General features: G+C 41.9%; 1 pseudogene; it reads right to left on the bottom strand.

The window, feature by feature from the left end:
* Positions 1–232: 232 nt before the first annotated feature.
* Positions 233–2,954, bottom strand: LOC124991521 (R3H domain-containing protein 2-like; annotated as a pseudogene).
* Between the last annotated feature and the right edge of the window lie 10,441 nt (positions 2,955–13,395).

The following is a 13,395-nucleotide window of genomic DNA, read 5'->3' as shown; positions in this document are numbered from 1 at the left end:
ATTAAAGATGCTAGAAGAGGCTGGGAAGCCATGGGGACCAGCCAGGGAGAAATGGGGACCTAGGCAGGAGAGCGGGGGTCTGTCTTCCTCTTCGTCCCTCATGCCTTGGGCTCCAGCTCCACTTACGACTTCACCTTGTCTTGGTCAGCCAGGACCCTCAGGCCTCCTCTACCCTGTCCAAACCTCTGCCTCCTCCTCTTCAAGGGAGGTGGCCCACTCTAGGATCCTCAGGTCATTGTTCTTTGGGGGCCACTTGAATTTCGAAGTCATACGTGGAGTTGTTAAGGTGAAGGGAAACATGTGGAGCAGTGGGGGCTGAGTGGGGAGACATGGCCACGAGAGTGTACAAAGCAGGGACATCTGAGCGACAGCTGTTTCTCAGCACCCCCACCCCCACCCCAGCATCCTTGAGTCACTGGGTCTTGGAACCAGACCTGATGGACTGATGGAAGTTTGTCCACTTCAGTAAGGGAGGTGCCCCAGCAAGGTCAGTCACCTCCAGCACCTACCATCCCCAGGTCGTCGGAGGCAAATTTGTATGCTCTGGTTTCCATGTGTCAGTTCACTCTGTTCGTGGTGCACTGTGTACATCCACTGACCTCAGAGCAAGGGAGAGCAGATGGACAGACTGTACTGTAATGGCTGGCCCAAAAGAGAGAGGTGCCCATCACCCTGTGCTGGACCCAGGTTGGGGTGATTGTAGGAGAACAGGAAGGAAGTGAGTCCTGTCCTGATGCTGCTGAGGCTGATAACAGGAGAGGGTGCTGGAGACTGGGTAGGAGACAAGACAGGGGGTGCTACTCATTTGGGCTGTCGGGTGGTACAGCCCCCCAGGTGTCTGACCCCACCAGCCCATGCTGTAATATTTACAGTGATCCCAGTGGAACACCGTTCTAGAGGAGTCTGGGGTCCATGTTTAGATGTTTAGCTCCATGACCAGCACACCTGGTCCAGGGGTGGTACTCTTGAGTATCTGAGTTGTGGCATCTCTGAGGGGCCACAGGGAGAGGAGGAGACTGCGGCATCCTGGGGCTGCTCAGAGCAGAGAGGTTGCCGAAACCCCACAGAACGGCTCACACCATTCTGCTGAGCTGGGGGGATCCGCTGGGCCACACTGACCAGGCCACTTCCAGGAGGTCTTCTTGCCCTGGACTGGCTCTCAGAGACCAGCCCGGGTTGCTAGAAAGGCAGCTGGACCACATTTTGTGTCATCAGCCACTAGGATGGACCTTAGGAAGAAGGCACTGATGTATACCAAGCCATAGGCCTCGCCTGCCCGCGCCCACGCTGCCCCTCGGTTGCTGAGCAAGCCTTGCGCTGGGCTGCTGGACCCCAGGCATGCCTTGGTAAAGCCACTGTCTAGGCAGCAGGGCCATTAAGCAGGCTACCGGGCTGGCTGGTGCAACTCTTTCTCACTCTGGGTCCGTAGACTACCGAGAGAATGTGGGCGAGAGGTTGAGATTGCTGGATGGGGTTAGGTACTAAACCCAGATCTGTTGAGGGAGGGGACTGCTTGTAGCCTGGGGTAGCAGAGCTTGAACAGGGGGTGCATGGTTAGAGGCAGAAAAGGCAGACGTGGGAGGAGCTTTCTTGTGGGAACCATGATGAAGTTTGTCTGCTGAGGATGCTGGGAGATCTGTAGGGGCTGGGACAGAGCAGAGGGGCCGGCAGGCTGCTTCCGAAGCACCTTGGTGGCTAAGGCTCATTTATCTGAGGGGTTGCTGAAGCCACCTGCCCGTGAGATCATGAGATGATTCAAAGATGACTGTTACTGAGAGACATGGTGGAAAAGCAGGAAGAAATATACAAGGGAGAAGGCCCCGGATAGACTGGGCAGAGGCGACCAGGCTGCATGCTTCTGGGGCATCTAGTGCCATCCTGGCCCAGAGGCCCTTCCTGCACAGCCACCTCGACTGCTGCCAATGCTGTCACCTTGAGTGAGGAGAGAGACAATGACAGAGCCATCAGAGCCTATGCTGCTCCAAGGTGGTGGCTCCAGGGTCCCGAGTTCCCTGTGTATGCTCTGCTCTGGTGGCTGCTTGAGATGCAGCTCAGCCCTTATTGGCTCCCCCAATGTCACTTAGATACCCGTTCCTGGCTACCTCCATTATCATCTCCACCTCTCTTGGCCTCGTCTTTCTTGAATCTCTTTTCAAGTCTCAGCGTTCTTCTCGTCCATTATGTGTTCTGAGAACCTCTGTCAGGGATTTGTAGGTTACTGACTTGGTGGATGAGGACTGCTTTCCCAATTTGATCGACATCACGGTCCATCCCCAGATAGAGAGTTTATTAGCACTCTGTGATGTGAGGTCACCTCAGGGACTTCTTGCACGACTCGTTGGTGTCATTTATTCCAGAACCTCCTGTTCTAGTTTTAGCAACAGGATGCTGTCCCTTGGGTTCTTTTTCAGTGTATTTTCAATAAATACCTGTAGGTCTATTCCAGTGGAACCCACATATTCTTGACCAGAGTCTCTGGATGGCGTCTTCTTTGGGAACATCTTTTGTTTTTTGTCCTTGTCTTCTTTTGTGGACTTGTCAGAGGGCAGCTGCTGCATAATTCAATTACATCCTGGGTATTTAGTGGCTCATCAGCAAATGAGGTGGAGGATCCCCTACAATGCCAGGCAGCCACCTACTTCAGCCTGGAATTGGACCTAGCCCTTCTCCAGGCATGACCATGATTGGACGTCCACTTATGCCATCTCCAGATGCAAACCAGCATCTCCTCCCTCCCTCGCAGTTTCTTCCTTACTTGGAATCTTAGGTATAAATTTGTTTCTCCAGCAGTTTTTGTTTTTTCTTTCTTCTGATTCTTCCACTGTTTCCAGGGTCTCTCTGAGTAACGTGATTGTCAGATGATCTTCCAAAGAATTCAGTCCCCTACGGACTCCTGGATAAAGGCTTAGCCTCCCTGAGTCCAGCACTGCGATGACATCACATGTAAGTGACATCTCACTCGTGGCTGTTTGGTATAGCTCAGTTCTGACAGCCAGTGGTGGGCTCTTCTTGGCAGAGGGAAGAGGAGGGAGTACCTAATGCAGAAGGAGAGGAGGAGATCTGGGATATATAACTCAGAGGCAGAGCTCTTGCCTAGCATGTGCAAGGCCCTGGGTTCAATTTCCACTACTGCCAAAGAACAACCAGAGAGAGGGGAGACGTAAGATGGAGAAACCAGAAACAGCTAGGTCTTTTGGGGCACGATTTTAACTCCAAATCTGAGTTTTTAATAGATAGGATTATTTACATTTTATGCATATTTTGAATGTTTTTGTTGTTGTTATTTATTTTTTGCCATATAAATACTTGTTTACAAAACATACAAAGACCGGAAAACAGCAATCAGCAAATAATGCAATTAATTAACAAAACACATGAACAGGTATTTCACTGAAGAGGATAGTCAAATGGCAAGTAAACATATGAAAAAATCTCTAGCTTTATTTGCTGTTAAATAATTTCAATAAAAACCATAAAGGGCTACCTAAGAGACTGCTTATGGTACAATAGAGATAAACACGCACATATGCATGCATATATATGTATATATTAGTTTTTTATTTGCAAAATAAAAAGGGTTAACAATAAATCTGTTGCTGTCTTACATATGACAAATGAGAGAATGAACAATTCCAATAAAAGCATTCCAGCAATCTTCTCTCTGAGCCTGACAGCAGGACTACTCAACCGGTTTTCCAAAATATTACATCATCAAACCTCTCATTTACACAATTTTACATTGGCCTTCAGAGTCAGGTGTTCTTTTTTTTCAATAATATCAATAATTAATTTAAATATAAATGATCTAGTTATCGTAATTTAAAGGTATGAGTGTTAAACATGTGTAAAAAGCAAACAATAACTATGTGCTCTATACATGTGCACACTTTAAATATCAATACACTAATAGGTTGACAGCAAAAGAAGGGGAAAATAAGCATGAGTGATCTGAAGTAGAGCTAATATAAATTTCACGAACAAGTATTTTCAGAGATAAAAGGGAACATTTCATAACCACAGGAGGGTAACTTTTTCAAGAAAGTATAACAATTCTAAATGTGTATGTACCTAATAACAAAATTTCAAAATACAAGAAGTAAAAATAAGACTAGAAAGACAAATCCACAATCATATTTGGAGCTGTTAAGCCCCCTCACTTTGCCGGAAGGAGTAATGATATAGAAGGCTTAACAACATCAACCACCTGGACCTATTTGTTATTTGTAGAGAACTATACACAGAAATGACAAGCAGAAAATTAATGAGGATAGACTATATTCTGTCTGAATGTTTTGATTGACATGGTGTTTGGACATATTTAAGAGGTGCAACTTGACGTTTTGACTCATGCATACATTGGGCAATGATCAACACAGGGCAGTTACCATACCCATCACTGACTTTTATTGTTTATGATGAGGTACATCAAAATTCTTACATGAATTGAGCTTTTGATGGTTTTGTGTTACAAGGAACTTGATCATCTAAGTTTTCAAATTTGTGGACATAGTTGTTCCTTGCATTCATTATTATTATTGTTGTTGTTGTTGTTATTGCTGGGATGGAACCCAGGTTCCACACATGCTAGCGAGTGCTCTATCACTGGGCCTCTTCCCCAGCCCTCCTATCTTTTAAAAGTCTCTAGTAACATTCTCTCTCTTCTCAATCAGCACAGTCAGAGGTCTCTCAGTTCTTGTGATTTTTCTGAAAGTCTCAGCAATTGGTTTCATTGATTTTTCCATTTTCCTATTTTCTTTTTTAAATTCTTTTTTTAGTCATACATGACAGTAGAATCCACTTTAATAAAATGACACATGCATATTTCTATCTTATTCTAATGAGAACCCCATTCTTGTAGACGGACACAATGATGGGATTGGCTGAGGCATTTTTATATATGTGCGTTGGAAAATGATGTCAGGCTCATTCCAGTGTCTTTTCTATTCCTAGCCCCCTTACCTCCCTTCCCTTCATTGCCTTTTGTCTGAAGTACTGAACTTCCCTTCTTGCCCCGCCTACTTATTGTAGCAGCTTAGCTTCCACCTATCAGCAGAAAGACTCCACCTCTGCTCTTTTGGGATTGGCTCTTTTCACTTAGCGCGACGTGACAGCCTCCAGGTCCGTCTAGTTACTAGCCAGCACTCTACGGTGATGCAACCAGGTGGGTTTCCTATTTTCAGTTCCTTTGATGGATGCTCTTCTCTTTCATTTCTCTATCTGGTTTTCCTGGTTCTAATATATTCTTTCTCTCCTTAGCCCTTTCTTAAGGTTGAAACCTAGTCAGTTCAATACCGGTCTTCATTTTTCTAATTTAAGAATTTAATATTGGGGCTGGGGAGATAGCTCAGTCGGTAGAGTGCTTGCCTTGCAAGCACAAGGCCCTGGGTTCGATCCCCAGCACCACAAAAAAAAAAAAAAAAAAAAAAAAAAAAGAATTTAATATTAAACTTCCCCATACATACACTGCTTTAGTTTCCATCTACAAATTTTGATATGTTTTAATATTTATTCAATCTGCAATATTTTCTAGGGTCTCCTGTGACTCTTGGATTCACGGGTGTTTTAGTCAGCTATTTTGCCACTGTGACTAAAAAGATGGGACCAGAACAATTTTAGGGGAGAAAGAGTTTCATAGAGGGCTCACGGTTTCAGAGGTCTCAGTCCACAGACATCTGGCTCCGTTCCTCAGGGCTCAGGGGGAGGCAGGACATCATGGCAGAAGAGTGTGGTGGAGGGAAGCAGCTCACATGGTGATCAGGAAGCAGAGAGAGGCTCCACTCTCCAGATACAAAGTATGTACAAAATACAGCCACTCTCTCCAATCACACCCACCTGCCTCCAGTTGCCACTCAGTTAATCCCATCAGGGATCCATTCACTGATCTGGTTAAGGCTATGGCCCAATCATTTCTCCTCCAAACCTCCTTGCATTGTCTCACACAATGGATCATTTCAAAGTGTGTAGGTTTCTTTTATCTTTTTCAAATATTTGGGAATTTTCAAGGTGTCTTTTCCTAATATATTTCTATCTTTAAATCAGGATGGTCAGAGAGAATGTACCTTGTTTAATTTCATTTATGTTAAATGTCCTCGTGTAAATGACACAGAATATGGTTCTATATTTGGTATTCTGGTGCCCTGGAAAAGGAAGTGTGATCTTTGTTTCAAGTGTGGGGTGCTGTAAATGTGAGTGAGGTCAAGTTGGTCTAGTTTGTTGGCATCAGCCTCTCTCTGATTTTCTACCTACTTTTCTTCCCTGACTACCGAAGGAGAAATATGGGAGTGTTCCATTATAATCACTGACTTGGCTACCTTCCTTTTCAGCTTTTGCTATCAAAAAGTTCTGTCACCAGCTGAGCACAGTGGCACAGGCCTGTAATCCCAGTGACTTGGGAGGCCGAGGCAGGAGAATGGAGAGTTCAAAGCCAGCCTCAGCAAAAGCAAGGCCCTAAGGAACTCAGTGAGACCCTGTCTCTAAACAAAATACAAAATCGGGCTGGGGATGTTGCTCAGTGATCAAGTGCCCCTGGGTTCAATCCCTGATCCAAAAAAAAAAAAAAAAAAAAAAAAAAAATCCTGTCATGACTCTTAAAGCTGTGTTGTTTGGTGCACATACATTTAGGATTAGGTCATATTGATGAGTCAATATCAGAATGAAATGTCAATCCTCATGTGTTATATTTTTCTGAAATCGACATTGTATTGCCTATAGTTTACATCATAAAGATTCCTTCTAAGACCTCTGTGTTGGAGGCTTGATCCCCAGCCCATGGTGCTAGTTGGAAGAGAAGGAACTTTTAAGAAGTAGGGCCTAATGGGAGGTCTTAAAGTCATTTGTGGGCATGCCCATGAAGGAAATGGGGAGACCATGACCCCTTCCTTTTCCTCTCTCTTTGGCTTCCTGACTATGGGGTGGGTGGTTTTGTTCTGCTACATGCTTCCATCAAGATATGCTGCCTTATCAGAAGCCCAAAGCAACATGGCCAATTCATCATCGTCTGGAGTCTCCAAAACTGTGAGCCAAAATAAACCTCCTGTCTTTATAAGCTAATCATCTCAGGTATTCGTTACAGTAATAGAAAGCTGACAAACACATCTTTCCACCAGCTTTTGCACAAGCCATACCATTTTTTTCATTCATTTTACATTGTCTATATTTACCTAGAATGGAATCTCATACAAAGTCCAGTGGTTTCTTGTTGCTTTTTGATCAATGTGATCATTGTGCTTCCTATATTCTAGGCCAAACAGGATGCCATATTTCACAATAGTCAAAGTCTCTCTTAGTGGCTTCCCCCACTATCTTTCATGCTTAGGACTCAATCATCACTCTTGGAACCCATTATGGGCTTGCCCTGTGTGTGAGGCTTCTCTAGGGAGAACCTGATAGTATCTTACACTATTAGATGGGTAACTAACCATCCATCTGTCCCAAACCTAAAAGCCTTGAGGCTTTCCTACTTTAAACAGGTCACAAGAATCGAAATGTTCTTTTTTTTTTTTTTAACTAGTTACAAGGATTTCCTGGAATACATATTAATATACATCCAGGATTTCAGGAGCACTGCTGCTTCAGTGGAAAGCCTTGTCTGGTTTGTATGCCTTCAGTATCAGGAGGAATCACGTTCAGCCGTGAACAATCTTCACAAGAACCAAGTCTCTCTCACTGCCAGCCTCAGATGCACTTGTGGTCCATGAAAATGCTGCGGATCCCTCTCCATCTTTTCACCATGCACAGGCCTGCCTCAGGCGGATCTGAGGAGGGTCCTGTCCTTCTGGCTGCCTTCCCTGCCCCTCTTCTCTTCCACAGGTTCCATACTCCATGTGTGCCCCCTGCTCTCTCATTCCTGAAACGTCCTCTCCTCAGGAGTCCACCTCCACAGTAAGTGAAGATGTAAGTGACTCAGTTCTTGCACGATGAATATCTATGTGGGAGAAGGTGTGCAGAGGGAGTGGGGTTGTTTTTGATTCTTGGGACATTTCCATTGTATGAAGTTTGAAGGGTATTTATTTGTGCAGAATCCATGATCTCAAAATGCTGCCAAAGCATCATCAAGACGACTGTTAAGTGAGTAATCAAAGGCGCCTTGGAGAGGCTACATCTCATCCTCAGAGGCCCTTGAGAGAGATTCGTCTCGGGTCCTCTGAGTAGTTACACTGTAAAAGACCTTCTGCAGATTCCCTAGCGTGGTCAACTGCAGTCAGCAGATTCCGGGATCCGTTCCTCTGACGGTCCTCAGACGTGACACTTTTTCCTCATCCTGGTGACCCTACTTCTCATCAAGGTGAATTATTTTCTTTTAGCTATAATCTTCAGCCATGAAAGAAAACATATACTTTCTTAATTCATGTTGGAAACAATTTGTATGATTCCATAGTTACTTCTGATTAAGTTAGAAAATAAGAACAAATTAGAGTTATATGCCACATAACATTTCAGTCAACAACAGACTGCATATATAACAGTGGTCCCATAAAAACTGTATTACCTAGTGATATTGTGACTATCTTAGTTTGTGTAAATGTCTCTGTGATGTTTGCACAGCAATGGCATGGCCTAACCCTGTTTTTCAAAACATGTTCCCATTTTTGAATAATGTGACTGTATGCGGATTTTTCCATATACTAGCAATGGATAATTCAAAATAAAGTGAAGAAGAACAACACCCTTTACAATGGCATCCAAAAGACTTAAAACACTTCAGGATGAATTTAACCAAGGAGGTACAAATCGGACACACTGTAAACTATCAAATTTTGCTGGAATTAAAGAAGACCTAAGTAAGTGGAAAGATGATGTATGTGCATGGATTGGAAGACTTCCCCAAGTGAGCTACAGATTCATTGAAATTCCTCTCAAAAACCCAGTGTTGAGCCAGGAGTGTAGCTCAGTGGTAGAGTGCTTGCCTAGCATGCGTGAGGCCATGGGTTTTAATCCCCAGCACTTACGTGAAAAATCTCAACGCTCTTTTTGCAATTAAAAAAAGCTAATCCTGAAAATCATATGGAATTATGAGAAATCCCAAATAGCCAAAACAATCTTGAAAAGGAAGAATAAAGTTGGATCTGAAATGCCCACCAAAGACTCGGGTGTCAGAGGGTTGACCTCAGCGTGGAGCTATTGGGAGGCGGTGGAAACCTTTTTGGGGAGGGGCCTGTTGGAGGTTGGAGGTCACTGGGAGCATATTCTTGCATGGGATTTCAGGACAACAGTCTCTTCCTCTCCTTTACTTTTTATCCTCGACGGTGAGGCAAAGGGGCTTCCTTTGCCACACTTTCCCACCAGGATGACCTAAAAACAACAGGTCAGCCAACCATGAACTGAAACCTCCAACATTGGGAGCCAGAAGCAAGCTTTTCTTTTTTGTTGATTCTTTTTAGTTATATGTAACATTAGGATTCATTCTGACATAATTATAAAAGAATGGAATATAATGTGCTCTAATTTGGTCCCCAGTGGTTCCTCTTCCCCCTTTTCCCCTGCTCCATTCCCTCCCCTCTACTCTCTGACCTTTCTGTGTTCACTGGGTTTTTAGTGCCTTGTGGATATACAGAGTGGTGACATTCACTGTGGTGTATTCATATGTGTGCGTAGGAAAACTAGGTCAAATTTGTCCCACTCTTCTTTTATCCTATCCCTCCTCCCTTCCCCTATATCCTCTTCCTCTACTCCACTGATCGTTCTTCTATTTGGATGGAATCACCCCTTTTCTTTTTTCTCCCTCTTATTTTGGACTAGTTTCTTCATATCAGATAAAATATTCAACCTTTGGCTTTCTGGATCTGGCTTATTTCACTTAGCATGATAGTCTCCAGTTCCATCCATTTACCAGCAAATGCCATAATTTCATTCCCCTTTATGGCTGAGTAATACTCCATTGTGTATGCATACCACATTTTCTTTATCCATTCATCTACTGAAGGACACTGAATTTGGTTCCATGGTTTGGGAATGTCATGGCTACATTCCTGTATAATGAAAATTTTAGATTAAAACTAGAAATGGAATCACCATATTTCCCAGCTATCCCACTCCTTGGTATATATCCAAAAGACCTAAAACCTTTTTTTCTTTTTATGCCTATTATCTTGGATATTTTGTAACAGAAATCTGACTAACACAAAGGACCCACATTTTCCAATTTCAATACTTAACTGCAAAGGTACAGTAATCAAAACTCTGTGATGCTACGTAAGGACAGATACATAGATGAGTGGAATATTATTGAGAGTCTAGCAATAAATTATCTATCTATGGTCAATTTACTTTCAAAAGAGTGCTAAAACTATGCATGGGGGAAAGAATAGTCTTTTCAGCAAATGTTGCTAGTACCATTGGATATTCATGTGCAACAGAATTAATTTGGACATGCACCTCGCACTATATTAAACAATTTAACTCTGAAAGCATTAAAAAGTTAAATGTAATAGCTGGAAAAAATTCTTAAAATGTAGGAGTAAATTTTTACAACCTTGGATTTGGCAGTGGATTGCAAGATATGACATCAAAAGCATAAGCAATGAAAGAGAAAACATATACATCTGACTTAGAAAAATTAAAAACTTGGATGCATCAATAACCACTATCAAGAACAATAAAACATGGGCTGGGTTTGATCCTCAGCACCACATAAAAACAAATACATAAAAAGATATTGTGTCCATTTACAATTAAAAAAATATTTAAGAGTAAAACAATATACAAAATGGTAGAAAATGTTTGCAAATCATATTATATAATATGCAAAAACTTTGTCAACTGGACCTTTACCACTCTATCTTGGCTTGTTGTTACTGGCCACCAAATAGCTACTATGGGGAGAAGAATAAAGGTTAAAGAGAAATATACCAGACATGGAGATTGCTTGAACATTTTATGTGGCTATTTCTAAGAGGTCCAGACTTATGACTGGGAATGTGGATAAATGATCAAAGTTCTGATGTAAGAATAAAAACCCTGAAATAATGTTTTCAGCCATGTTTGCCCATAGGTTGGGGTTGATGAAATGTTCATAGTTTTTTTATTCACTTTTTCTTTCAAATATACTTTTTGAACAACTACTAAATGCCATCACTGTCCAGAGGTTTAGTCCCATAATGAAACAAAAATCAAGGTTATGGGCAACCTTTGGGTTTCAGTCTATCAGAGAAATTGAACTGTTTCCTATGACTCATTAAGATGGATTATATGAAGTACTTTCAAAACACATTACAGAGTTCTGAAGCTAAACAGCTTGACTAGAAATACATGTGTAGGTGAATAATCTTCCATTCCATTATTGACAATGTGACCACAGCCATGGATTTGGTCACCAGAAGAAATAATTACATTCATAAAGTGAGCAATGCCTGAGGTCTAGTGAGTGATACAGCAGAATCTGTAGTCATGAAACACAGAAGCATTTACTGCAACTCAATAGAGAAAACTCACGTTTAAAAACGAGCAAAGGGCTTGAACAGACAGACATTTCTCCAAAAACAATCTGCAAATGGCTATCATATCTATGAGGAGGTGCTCGACCTCACTAGTTATCAGGGGAATGAAGATCAGCACACCAGGAGGTAGCTCATACTTGTTCAAATGACTCTTCTCGAAGATGAAGAATAAGCGCTGGCAAGGATGTGGAGAAAAGTGAACTCTTGTATGCAGTTGGCTGGAGTATAAATTTAGTAGAGCCATTACGGAAAACAGTACAGAGGTTCCTCAAAAAATTAAAAATCACACTTATGTTTTTATGATCCAGCACTCCCACTACTTGGTATATATGCCAAGATATGGAAACAACCTACATGCCAACACAGATGAGTGGAATAAAGAAAATGTGATTGATAGATCACATTGTATATGTATTATATGTATGTATATTCACTGGAATATTATTCAGCCTTAATAATGAGATCCTGCCACTTGCAAGAACAGGGATGAAACTTGAGGACATTATGCTGAGTAAAATAAGCCAACCACAGAGGGACGAAAAGTGCGTGGTGGTGCACACCTGTAATCCCAGCTACTTGGGAGGGCTTCAGGCAGGAAGATCACAAGTTCAAGGTCAGCCAGGACAACTTTGCAAGACCCTCAGCAACTTAGCAAGACCCTGTCTCAAAATAAAGGGCTGGGGATGTAGCTTAGTGGCAGAGTGTGCACGAGGCCCTGGGTTTGATCCCCAGCACAACTTGCTAGCTAACTAGCTAACTAAAACCATCAAAGGCTTAGAATCAATTAGTAGAATAGTAATTGCCAGGGGCTAGGAGAAGGAAGGAGGAAATGGGGAAGTTTTCTTCAGTTGACATAAAGTTTGTTAAATAAGATGAACTGAGCTCTAGAGATCAACTGCAGAACATTGTATAATGAACAGTACTGCACTGCACACTTAAAAAGGTTTTTTTTTCAAAGTTTTGGAAAAAATTTTTGTTTTAGAAAACTAAAGCACAAGGACATTTTTGGGCTTGATGGATATGTTTGATATCTCCGTTATGGGGATACATTGCAAGCATACACATATGTACGAAGTCATCAATATGTAGACATTAGATGTGTGCAATTTTCTATATATTAATTATACCTCAGAGTAAGGTTTAAAATTGTAAATAAATGTAAAGGAATACATGTTCACAAATTTGAATACTTCTGTGTAGGTACTATGCTATGCTAATCATTTTACAGATTCACCAGATTCCTATAAAAATTCAAGCCCCCTTAATTTTTTGTAAAAAGTAACACAATCACAAAATTCATATGGAAATGCATAGGACCAAATATAGAAAAATAGCAGATGCTGTATCACAGTTCCCAATTGAAAACCTTACTATAAAGTCATAATGTTCAAGTTTGCATGGTACTGGTGTAAGAATAAGCATAGAGATCAATGGAATAGAATCCAGAGTCCAGCAATAAACCCTCACATTTATGGTCAATGCATTTCCAGAAAGGGACATGAGTCACCATTCAGTGGGGAAAGAACAGTCTTTTCAACAAACGTTGATAACTGGATATCTCTATTGCAAAGAATGAAGGTGGACCTCTACCTCACACCAAACACAGAAGTTAGTTAGAAAGAGATCAGAGACTTAAATGTAACCTCCAAACTATCAAATGCTTAGAGGTAGAAAAAGAAGGGTAAATCTTAGTGAGCTTGGATTTGGCAATGACTTCTTAGATATAAGCTTTATGGCATAGACCAAAAAAGAAAAAGAGATTACATTGAAAACAGTTGTTCTTGTACATGAATGTTCACAGCAGCCAAATAGCCAAAATACCAGTAAAAAAAAAAAAATGCAATCAGCCCAACATCCATCAACCAATAAATGGGGAAAATGTGTTAGATCCATACAATGGATATTATTCAGCCATGAAAAGGGAAAGTAGGGATACATTACCAACATGGGTGAATCTTGA

The sequence above is a fragment of the Sciurus carolinensis genome, chromosome 8 (genome assembly GCF_902686445.1).
Source record: "Sciurus carolinensis chromosome 8, mSciCar1.2, whole genome shotgun sequence".
In the NCBI taxonomy this organism is placed as follows: Eukaryota; Metazoa; Chordata; class Mammalia; order Rodentia; family Sciuridae; genus Sciurus; species Sciurus carolinensis.
The sequence above is the reverse complement of the archived record's forward strand: the minus strand, read 5'-3'. Positions and strand labels throughout refer to the sequence as shown.